At 50.8% G+C, this 12,301-nt stretch overlaps 1 long non-coding RNA gene across 2 annotated transcripts in view; it reads right to left on the bottom strand.

The window, feature by feature from the left end:
• Nucleotides 1-12,301, bottom strand: part of LOC106733085 (uncharacterized) — a 150,336-nt gene that overhangs the window by 95,674 nt on the left and 42,361 nt on the right. For both annotated transcript variants that reach the window (XR_012906055.1, XR_012906056.1), the window contains exon 5: nucleotides 544-603. This is a non-coding gene — a long non-coding RNA (uncharacterized LOC106733085). The remainder of the gene's footprint in view (nucleotides 1-543; nucleotides 604-12,301) is intronic.

Here is a 12,301-nt window from a genome sequence, read left to right as displayed (position 1 = left end):
CCCTTCGTTGCAAATACTTGGGACCCTTGTGTTGCCGATATAATACAGGTTGAACATATCTAATCCGGCACCCCAGGGACCTGACTTGGTGCCGAACCAAAGAATTTGCAGAACCACAGAAGGTCAATGTTGGTAAGCATTTTAAGTGCTGTTTGTTGTAACTTGAACGGCTTAAAAATTAAGGATGTCCTGCATTTGATTTTCCTGCATGTTGCTGTATTGCCAACTCTTACAATTTTATCAGAAGCCTCGCAATCTTATTTTTCTCCATAAAAGCCCAGCGGATAGTCACGTGAACATGGAAGAATCTCAAATGACATTTAAAAAAAAAAAGAAATGTCATGGATGGGACTCACTCATATAGCTCTGACATAAGGGCTGCATCTAACCCACCTGTGGCCAGTCTGTTATCTATGGACCAAGTACAGTCCACAAACTTTGTGTGAGGGAAGCACTCACACTTACCGACATTACAAGAGTAGGAGCTACAAGAAGAATAGAAAATTTGAACTCGTGTTAATATAATGCTATGTGATACTTCACCTTGGTCCAGTTGGAACTTGGCTCAGAAGTTGCCCGTGGCTGCTGATGGAGAAGCTGCACCTAGAAAAAATAAGGAGAAAGTTTGAACTCTGGCTGAGACCCATCTAATACCTAAAAGCACTTTGACTTAGCTTGTCAACATAACATATTAACTTGTGGTGCATTGTTTAGCCACAAGATGTCTCTGTGCTGTCCCAGAGTTCCAGACAGGATGTGGTACCGGGGAAACTAAGGTGACTGGACCTGCCCCAGTTCCACCTGCCCCACTCCCTGCCCCCAACCACCATCCATGGAGGAGACTGGACCTTCCCCCATTCTCTCTGCCCCTTCCCTCCCTGCACCCCAGGGAGGAATGTGGGTTGTTCGGATTGGTCTGGGGAGGGATGTGGGCCTGGTCTGATTCGAAGGGCTGGCCTGGTCTTTGGGGGTACAGCTGTACCTGACCCAATCTGGGGGCCTCTCTGCCTGGAGGGAAGGACTAGCAAGACCCTGTAACGAAAACGTATCCAAGTTTTTCATTGTTTCTATTGACAAACTGTTTTACATGCTGTTAAAATCTGTCCCCGTTTCATAGCGCTATTTCATGCCTGCCCCGGTAGTTCCTGTGAGAACTATGCAGGACGGGAGCAGCGCAAGGCTGGCGTTTTGTTAGGTATTTTACCACCCCCCTCCCAGCCACACCCTTCCCCCACAATCTTCTGCACACAGTCCTCCCCACACCCACGCCAGGGCTCCCTGCCCCCAGGTCTCTTCCCCCATCCGGGCTGGGCTGGGCGGCATCAGGACCTGCTGCTCTCCTGCCCTCTCCCTGCGCAGCCCAAGTGGAGAAAGGGGCCATAATGCAGGGAGCCTCGGTGTCCCCTGCTCCCCCTCGGCATGCGGAGCAGAGAAGCAGCACTTCCGGGAGGAGCAGGCCACAAGGCCAGCTGCTTTGTGCAGCCAGGGCAGGTCCCCCTCGTGGCTGCAGGAGAGGGAGGCAGGGGTGCAGGGATTCGAGGCGCAGGAGGGAGACCAGGCCTTTGGGGACCAAGGGAGGGTGGGGAGGAGCCAATGGGGGGGGGCGCTACATCCATGGGGGTCAGGGGCACCACAATGCAAGTTGGCCAAGGGTGCCATTTTCCCTAGGAGCAGGTCGGCTCCCTCACACCAGTGTGCGCTGCAGTCTCCTTAGGCAGAGGTTGTATTCAGAGCCGCGTGTGCTAGCCCGTCACATTCTCTGAGAGGAGTCATGGGGTCTCTGTGGGGAACTGTGACCCTCCAAGTTCGTGAGGGGGCCAGGCAGCTCGGTAACCTTTGCTGCCACAACCCCCTGCCCCTCTGCTACGTCATACCCTCAGTGTGCATCAGCAATGGGATGGGGGGGTATAGTCCATCAGCACTGCCGTGGGCCTCACCAATTTACACTGTTTTCCTAACACGCCTGTGGCCCCGTTTCCAGTGCCACGCGCTTACGGCCATGTTGCTAAGAGCAAGTAGGGCACAGGGCACCAGTTTCATGACGCTGCACAGGGCCCCATCAATCCTAAGGACGGCCCTGCTCTAATGGCTGCTGCCTGACAGGGACAAGTAAATCCTTCACCAACCCTGAAATTCACGGGCGATCCCGCGGAAACCTGGGGAAAGTTCAAGCAGCCGCTGGAATGGTGCGCCAAAGCCATAGGGGGCCAGTAAATTGGAAGAGGCGCGCCGCGGCGCACTGCTTTTGACAGTCGCAGGTGGGGGAGCACTGGATACGCACACGACTCAGTCTGTGCTGAAGAGGAGAAAGGGGGTGAAAGTTACAGGCTCGGGGGTCACTTTAGGCTGATAAAAATGTTACTCCGGAAAGATTTATTCGCAAGGTTAGGCCCTGGAAAGGAAAGGAAACAGGAGCGGAGTTTGTCATTGGCAGAACATGGAAAGCCAGTCTTGGGAATTTGAACTATTAAGACTCTCTCATAAAAGAAAGGGCAACACATTGGCCAAGAGTGTCTGTTCCCTTCTAGTGGCTAGAGATTTATGAGCCTGCTAATGGCACTAGGTTGACAGATTAGGTCTTTTAGCCCAGGCACTAGGCTGCCAGGCGTTTAAACCAAAGGTCCCATGTTCCGACCCCGCAAAGGCCACGACCAGGAATAGCGTCAGAGGTGCAACAACAAAGAAGCACGGGCAAGGCCGTTCAGACTTATGGGCCTGAAGTCAGAAAGGTCAAAGAAGCGCACGTAAAGGCCAAGAGAGGCTTGCTGTGCGCATGCAATGGTAAAGGAAACCCCCAGGTACGCAGGGAAGGAAGGGAGTTCTGGGGAAGAAAGAGGCAGGCGAGAAAAGAACCATGCCGAGCCAACGGAGAAAGTAGCCAGCATCGAGGCCAGCGTGTGGAAACTGTAATAAGCTCAGGAAGACGACGGGGTTGCTGCTGAAAGGTGAGGGGTCCCGAAGCGAAGGGGACAAGCCGTTCATAATGGTAAGAAAGAAACGAGCTTGGAGGAACAGCTACTCGAATAGACGTGCATCAGCGCTTCGGTGGAGGGGTTCGCTCACCGCTAGTGGCACCTCCTTGTGGCTGTTCCGGTCTGGCCCCCTCTTCCGTCTCTTACTCGAGCCCTGGCCCCTCTCGCCATATCACAAGTTGGGGTGCTCTCTTTTCACGATGTGGCCCGCCCTCCTTCCCAGTCGTTACCTAGTCCTCCCCTTCCAGGTGAGCAGAATCTCTGGAAAGCAGCTGTCTGGCTGGAGGCTCCAATGCTTCTGAGCCACTTCCCAGCAACTGAGAGGGGACCCCAGGCCTCCCTTTTACACGGCCTTCTGGCCCAGGGACCAGCCTCGATCGGCCAGTCCTACCCCTTGCTGCTGTTTCCATGCCGTTCTTCCCCCTGGCCCTGCCAGGATTCATCCCCCACAACTCCTCCGGGTTGACATAAGAACAGCCAGACTGGGTCAGACCAATGGTCCGTCCAGCCCAGCTTCCTGTCTGCCAACAGTGGCCAGTGCCAAATGCTTCAGGGGGAATGAAGTGAACTGGGGAACTTTGAGTGATTGATCCATCCCCTGTCATCCAGTCCCCACTTCTGGCACTCAAAGGCTTAGCCATGTTAGCTAAAAGCCATTGATGGACCTATCCCCCATGAACTTACCTGCTTTTTTTTAAACCCTGTTATATTTCTGATTTTCACAATTCCTCTGGCAAGAAGTTCCACAGATAGACTGTGTATTGAGCCTAGAAGTGCTTCCTTTTGTTTGTTATAAGCCTGCTGCCTATTAACCCTTCTTCCAGGGCAAGAAACCCGGGGCTTATTCTCTCCTGGGTTTTCTCCCATGACTCTCTTCCTGCAGCAAACTTCCTGGCTTTATAATCCAGCCTACTCCACCTCTTGTTCATTTAGGCCTGGCTCTCCCCCCAAGTGCAGCCAGACCCCCTCCTGGGCCCTCCAGACCCACATTAACCCCTCCCTGGCCTGAATGGGGGCACATACCTAATCACAGTTTCCACTAGACATACAAACAGGCATGGGGCGCTAGTGAAGGTAGCAGCAGGAACAGAAGCAGAACGCTTCTAATGCTGTGTCCAGACTCCATGCCTCCGTCGACGGAGGCATGTAGATTAGCCAGCTCGGAAGAGGGAAATGAAGCCGCGATTAAAATAATCGCGGCTTCATTTAAATTTAAATGGCTGCCCCGATCTGCCGATCAGCTGTTTGTCGGCAGATCGGGAGAGTCTGGACGCGATGCCCCGACAAAGAAGCCTTTCTTCATCGACACAGGTAAACCTGGTTTCACGAGGCTTACCTGTGTCGATGAAGAAAGGCTTCTTTGTCGGGGCATCGCGTCCAGACTCTCCCGATCTGCCGACAAACAGCTGATCGGCAGATCGGGGCAGCCATTTAAATTTAAATGAAGCCGCGATTATTTTAATCGCGGCTTCATTTCCCTCTTCCGAGCTGGCTAATCTACATGCCTCCGTCGACGGAGGCATGGAGTCTGGACACAGCCTAAGGCTCAAAGGGTCCAAAGGACAAATGCCGGGACTGTTAAATGGTCTCTGAGATTCAAAGGCAAAAGGGCAGCTGTGCGCGTGGCAGTCCGACACACAAAGCAATCCTTCACGGGCAATACAGATGTGAAGTGTGTGGATTAAGGGTGGCATTTCCCAGACAGAGAGCGGGCTGGGGCCCGTTTAAGAGCATCTGCCCCACAAAAAGGCGGAATAAGAATGCTGGTAAGAAATGTGAGCCAGGCATGACTGGATTGGGTGCATCAGATGAGCAGGCAGCACTCGTGGGAAAGGTTCGCCTCTTGGTGAATGGTGAGTCACAGAGCCTGTTATACATGCTACCTGCCGGTCCTATGGCCTTCACAAGCACTTGGAGAGCCTGACAGCAGATGGCATGATGCACACAGCAAGTAGCAACGACAATGGGAATGTTGCTTTCGTTGCTTTAACCTCAGCAGGCTGAGAGCACTCTGACTGCAGAAAAAGGGGAGGAGATAGACCCACGTTTTGCACTGGTGACAGGTCGGGGCTACATCTGTCTCCCCACTCTAATTTTGTGAAAACCGTCTTGTATTTCAAACTCTATTTTGAGTGTCGCCTAGATCGTGCCTTTCACTGTACACTGCAACATCCCTCTTGGATTCAGGACGCCTGGATCCTGAATGATGGAGACTTCCAGAGCCCATCAACAATGGAAAAGCCATTGTCTGGTGGGACAACAGGAGACTACTGGCCAAAGACTATTGATTTGCTATTGATTCTTAGACAACATTCACTACAAAGTAGCTGCCAGCAGGGGGTTGGAGAATGGAAAAAAACCCGCAGTGGAGGGAGTAAAGGAGAAAAGGTGTTACAGACTGCTTTTAAAAAGAGAAACGCTCACTGGCAAAGGGGCACACCCTCACCAGGAGGAGAAGACAGAGCAGAAGGGGCAAAGAGACCTCCCTTCATCTGCACTCTGCAAAGGAAACTAACCAAACAAAGAAAGACCTGTAGGAGTGGGAAGCAGTTTTCACATAGCTGATCCGTAAATCGTTTGTGCTTCCTAAGAGTAATGGGTGTGTTAAAGAAGATCCCTTCCATGTCTGTGTTCCCAAAGGGTTACCCTATGCCCCACCAGAGTGGAGGTCTAGGGAGAGCATGTGTGAGGACTGGGGAGACTGCAGAGGGCAGGCATCAGCAGCTGGGCAAGGAAATCTCACATCCCAAGAAAGAGGTACTAGACAAGGGGACTGCACCTCAAGAGTGCATGCAAGAGGTCAAATGTAGAGAGACAGTGTCTAGATGCTGACCTTGGAAGCATGTGGGCGCCAGATGTTGGATCCAGTTATAAACAGCCCCCAGCGGGGACTCAGCTGGACTGAAATGGCATTGACCCCAAGAGCTGAACCAGAACAAAAGAGGGAATGTTTCCACTTGCACACACAAGTGTGGAAATGTGTGTGGAGGTGACGGGAGCTAACTTCTCCAGCATCTCAGCCGGGTTCTGGTAGATTGCCTGGCCACAGAAAGCCTCAACACTAAATACACTAATTTGGCAGCTACTGCTTCACCAGACTGCCTTTTGGAAGATGTCCAGCACCAGAACCATTTCAATAGCCAGCACGGCACCTGCCAAAAGGTCCTGTTGGAGGGAATGTGGATAGCAGCCTGGAACAGCACCACAACTGGTCAGCAGAAACCATCGCGCAGACGACTGGCGATTACAGGCAGAAATGTGAAATGGCAGAAGGCCAAAACGTCGATTTCAAGCCAGCAAAATCCCCTGCCTCGGTGCAATGCTTCCCAGACAGATTCGTGTCTGGTGATGTTGAGATCAAAGTGATTCTGAAGAATCAAAGGGAAAAGGGGGGAATTCCGGCTACGGGGCATGTCAAATGATCTCCCTTCATGTTCAGGTCACAAAGAATACAGGTGTGGCAATGCTGAGAGCTGGCATGCCTAATTTTTAGGGGCATGGACCATCACTGAGTGTCAACAAGCTTGGCACCAATGCTCCATGTACAGTGAACAGGGAGAGAGAGGGGCCTCAGAACGGGATTACAAAAGAGGCATGTGAGTTGATGTCACACCTTAACGAGCCAATGGAAGATGCCAAGGCAAAGGGAGTCTCTTATACCCTATCTCCCTTAGCATAGATTCTCGGCTGCACCCCTGCCCCCCGGAGATGAGAGGTCTAAGCTGTGCTATGCAGGAAGCCAGTGGGGAGAGGAGGAGGAGGAGATAGCAACATTTAAATCTTTCTGTGAAGTTAGCCCTTAGTTCACATCCAACTATACCACTGAAAAAACTCACCTAAGAAAAGTCCTTCACAAAGGCCTTGTCTACATTAACACACTCCCCCTCCCGTCTCTCCTAGCTTATAGTGGGGTCCCCTCCCTACTGGCTGGGAGAGACTCGCTGCTCTGTCCTCAGCAGGGAGCTGCTGCTGGTGCTGAGGGAGAATGGCTCCTCCCACAGCCAGGCAGCTACGTGTGCGACTTCTGAGCCCTTGGGCAAGGCTCATTCAGCAGCTGCGGGGCCGTGCTGCCGCGCAGCTTAGAGGGAACACTGCTGCTTACTCTTCTGCATTGCTGCCTGCAGAGCTGGGCCCACAGCCAGCACCCACCGCTTTCCAGCCAGCCCTGAAGGCACAGAAGAAAGGGTGGCATACTATAACCCCCTTACAATGACCTCCCAACCCCCAGTTCCAGAAATGCTGGTCTCCCTTATGAAATTGCCTACTACTGGGTGAAAGGGCACAAATTCGTGGTGGAGAGCAGATTTCACAGTCTGTTACACGTTTTTCCCGCCACAAATCTGGTAGAGCCCTAGCGACGAGCGACCCACCTCCCCAAACCCTGTCAGTGTAAATAAATGTATAATATATTTGTCTCCGCATGACAGAAATTGAAACCAAACATTTTCTCAGATGTCTAATAAGTTCCCCACTGCCTGCATAATTCTCTCGGCAGATAACACAGCCCATTCAGTGCTGTGGGTGAGACCCAATTACCATTCATCACTCCCTAGCAAGGTCCAAGTAGCCAGTCAATGTCAGAAATATGCAGTGACACATCAGACACGCTGCATATGATGGACATTCCGCAGGACAGCTGATGTGAATACACGGCAGCCGATTTCCTGCTCTCCAACAAAAGCCAGCAGATGGAGGGAAATGAAAGAGTGATTGGCAGGTTATGTCAAGCAGCATGGAAATCAAAAGCGCCCTACAATTAGCAGCACGGTGGAGAGAGGGAAAGGAGATGTGATTCCAGCTACTCGCACGGGGCCAAATTCCGAGCATGGCGGGGTACCGGCGACACGGCCAGTGGATGTCAGGAGGAGCTAGGATGAGGGGTTCCACCTCCTCTGCTAGGAGCTGCAGGTGCTCAGCACCTTTCTGGAGACGTCCCTCAGGAGGACATGGCAGAGTGTCGCTGCCACAGAGGGGTCGAACAAGAGACTCAGTTGTCACCTCCCACCCGTGAGAAACTAGAAATGCGCAGCACGTGCGCCCTGACCATCCTGTCAGGCAAAAGGCCCTTGCTAATGAACCCACCTCTTCACAAAGCCACGTGATGCCTAACGGGAAAGGACAGACCCAAAGACACAGACCCACTAGCTCCGTTGGGAAAAAAGTGCTCGAGCTTTCTTGGGAGCAAAGCAGCGACAGGTAATAAAATCCCTGGGCCAACACCTCAGCTGGTGTCAATCGGCACAGCTCCACGGAAGCCAAGGGAGTCGTGGAAGCTATGCTAACTGACACCTGCTGAGGATAAACCCCATCCCCCCATACCTGCTATTAATTAGCTTGAAAGAACTGCTCCAGCAGGCAGGAACTAAGCTGTACTGAGCTCTGCATTCCTCTAATTAACACTTCATCTGTATTAATTAGCTAATACTCAAAATGCCTCCGTGAAGTCGATATGGTACTCCCCATTTCACAGAGGGGGAAACTGAGGCCATGTCTACACTAGGAAACTATTTCAAAATTAGTACATTTGACTTAACTCCCGATTTCACAAAATCAAAATAGCACGTCCACACTACAGGGAAGCCTCAAAATTAGTCTGAGGCAGGCTCCATTATTGTGAATGCGCTGCCGCAGATGTAGGGCCCCAGGAAGCACTGGGGAGTAATTAGTAATCGAATTACTCTGGGCAGTAGTTATTTCAAAATAGCGGCACAGGCATGACCCCACTACCATTATGTCGAAATATCTATTTCAGAATTAGAGTTACTTCTGAAGAAGAGCAGGAGGACAGATTTTGAATTAAGTGGCCCCTTATTTCGAAATAACGGGCTCAGTTGTGTGGATGCTCCGCTTATAAATTTGACCTTAGGGGGGTTATTTCGAAATAAAGTCCTAGTGCAGACTAGGGATGTAAGCGACTAGTTGACTAATCCCTCTACTAGTCACTCCCGCCCCCCCACTGCGGCTCCCCAACTTATCGACTAGATGATTAGTATATTAAACAAAATTTAACATCCCTAGTGTAGACCAAGGCTGAGACATAGGGTGAGGAAACCAAGGCAGAGAGATGTGATTGGATTTGCTCAAGACTATTCAGTGGGACAGCCAGGAATTCTGTGCCGGAGCCCTGAGGCTCATCGTTAGAAGATGCTGCGTCCTTCCATGGGGCCAGCAGCAGTGCTGACCCGTTTGGTGCCTGAGAGAAGAGATGTCAGAAAGGTGGCAAGACAGGCTCCTAGTCACCAACATACCAAGAGTTTTCGCAGGGCAATGCCTCCAAATAAGCGATGTGCCTGCAGAACTGCCAAAGAGCTGGGGGGTCCTCAAAACCAGGCGCGAGGAAAGGACACATGTAAAACTAATCCAAATGCAACCTCAGCCTCTTTGGGTCCCACCGCCCTGATTCTATAGAAGATGGACTCTTCGGGGTGGGAAGAGAAGAAAAAGTCCTTTCCCTTCTGATTCCTCCATCCCTCCTTCTCTCTCTCTTCCACTGGGAAACCTTAACAAAGAGGTGTCAGGAACACCGGGTTTTTTCAAAAGGCCAAAAACGTTCAGGAGAAATTTCGATAAAAGCAACTCGACTTTTTCGAAATTTCCCACAAAAAGGAACAGACAATTTTTCAACCTGCTCTAACCAATCCTTCCTTCCCAGCAGGGCCAAGGCTTGATATTCTTCAACTTGTGTCTGAGAGAGAAGGAGGGATTTCCTGAAGGAACGCCAAGGTGAAGAGATTAATTGTCTGGTTAGCTCTGACTTTTGTACTGAAGAATTTGACTCAAAAGTTCAGCTCCACTTATTTTCATGTGTTACTAATATTTCAACTGGCTTCGTTCACAGATTTAATTTTTTTAGTAAATATTTTAAGAACAATGAAGAAAAACACAAATTCCAGCGAGATAAGAAAAGGCAAGTAAAATAAGAGTGAGTCTTATTGGTACTGGAGCTGTTTCTAGAGACGTCAGCCTACACTCAGATTCTGTAGTAGGTGCTGTAAATACACATGGTAAGAGACAGCCAAGCTGGCCAAAGGGAGGGGAGGGGGGGAAGGGGGCAGCTGCCAGAGCTCGGGACCCTTTAAATTGCCGCAGGAGTGGCTGCACCACACGCTCCAGGCAGTTCTGAGGGCTGAGAGGAGCACACTGCGGTCTGGGCGATGCTGAGAGCTAGCGGCTCCTGGCCCCGCCCCTTCCACCTGAGGCCCCGCCCCTTTCAGGAGCATGGACTTGACCTTCCCCCACCCCATGGAGACAGCCCCTGCGTGGAAGAATTTACCGTCTAAACAGACAAGGCCCACAAGGGTGAAAAGGAAAGTGATTGGTCTAGGGTGACCCAGCAGGCCAGCTATGTCGTACACCCCAAGTCTCTTTAGCCCCTTGCTCAGTCTGGCTGCCCAATACATGGCTAGAGACATCAGAGTCTGAAATACTAGGGTCTGTTTGTTCGCTGCTCAGGAGAATGCAGAGGGAAGCAGATCAAAGCCAGGAGAGAAAAGAAACAAGCCTTAGGAAATGAGGGAAAGATGACATGTAGCGCACAGCATGTTCAGACAGAAGCAAAGTCACACAGAGCCAGGAAATTGTCAGCAGACAGCAACGACATTAGGGCTCTAGCTGTCTCCAGGGCTGTTTCATCAGGTTCATCAACGCAGCCCCTCCCCCTCCTCCCCCCTCCACCTAGTTATCTGTCAGCAGCACAGCTCGGAAAACAAAACCCAAATGTCATCCCAGTGGTGGCATTGCTCCTCCTCTCGCGTGTGTCCCTGGACCCCTCTCACCGATCTCCTGCCTGCCCTGGGAGGCAAAGGTGGGTCTCCAGAGCTGCAGGTGCAGGTGACTTTGCCACCAAGAAAGCTGGTAGGAAGTAGAGCTGTGGGCAGCCAATGCATTGCAGCCTCAGGCTGGTGAGCCTCCGTGGAAACGAGGTAGCAGAGAAGTGGCCAATTTCACTGTCAAGTTTCAAGGCAGCTCTTTGCAGAAACCCCATGGACCCTCTTCATCTCCGCACTTCCCTGGATCTGTAATACCTTCCTTGGACATGCAGATCAGATTACACACGGGCAATATCTGTTTCTGGGGACGCCAAGCAAGGACCGTTGAGACTTGGACTTGCATTACGCCCATTGTGGCTGCATTGTCGAGGGGCTGTACTCATTTAGATGGACTATCTGGGCCAAAGCATAACCCAGTCACTGTCCAACATGAAATATGTTTTAAAAGGTCCAGGGTTTGGGTCCCAGACACATCACCTTGCTTCATACCATCGCAACCCCCCCTTCCAAATCCTTTTTAACTTTTATTAACAATGTGGAAAAGAAGGGGAAACAGTTAAACCATTTGAAATGTAAAGCGTAAAGCCAGGCTTTTATTTTAACTGCCTGCCTTTTCTCCTGTCCTTTTAACTGGAGAAAACTTTTAGAAAGGGGAAAAAAAACAAACCCTGTTTGACAGTCTCTTAGATGGTATCAAAGAGGGTAATATTTGTCCTTTTGGGGAAAAGAGAAGCCATTAGCAGAGAGGCTGTAGCTGTCAGTGCTGTTGTGAAAGTCAGATCCTGTTTCCTAGAAAACAAAGCAAGTTGAACGAACGCACAATTGGAGAGAAAAGCACGGTAGAATGGAAAATGCATCTTTTGTCCCTGGTGTTGACTCTTGCAACCTCTCTGCTGGGAAAAATCAGAGGCATAGCGCGGGGTCTTATCAGCCCCACCGAAACACGGTCAACTTGGGCCAACCTGGGTCTATTTGCGGCAATGCGCTTAGTTGCCTCTGGCCACAGGGTTGTAGCAGTGTTGCAAAATATACAGTCTTGGCTCGCTGACCCCAGGAGATGGAAAGAAGACTGGAAAGGGAAGGTGGAGAAGGAAAAGGATACCTAGGGGAGGGAAAGACATCCCAGATGGCAAAAAGTCTCAGAGGGCTTAGCCGTGTTAGTCTGTAACTTCAAAAACAACAAGAAGTCCTGTCACCTTAGAGACTAACAAATGTATTAGACCATGAGCTTTCATGGGTAAAACCCACTTCACCAGAGGAGTTGGAGTGGAAATTACAGAATCCAGGATACATATAACAGCAAAAGTAGTTACCTATCAATGGTAAGACCAGTGTTAATGAAGCTAATTAAGTCAGGCTGGCTGTGTCCCATACATAGCATCTGATGTGGACATGGGAATATCAAAGGTGGAGGAAATTGCCTTTGTAGTGCATTTACCAGTTAAGAACTAGGGGTCACCAAATGAAATTAACAGGTAGCAGCTTTAAAACAAACAAAAGGAAGTTTTTCTTCACACAGCACATGGTTGGCCTGTGGAATGCCTTGCCAGAGGAGGTTGT

Source organism: Pelodiscus sinensis, chromosome 9, assembly GCF_049634645.1.
Source record: "Pelodiscus sinensis isolate JC-2024 chromosome 9, ASM4963464v1, whole genome shotgun sequence".
Lineage (NCBI taxonomy): Eukaryota > Metazoa > Chordata > Testudines > Trionychidae > Pelodiscus > Pelodiscus sinensis.
Note: the sequence above shows the minus strand (reverse complement) of the source record. Positions and strands in the feature narration are given on the sequence as shown.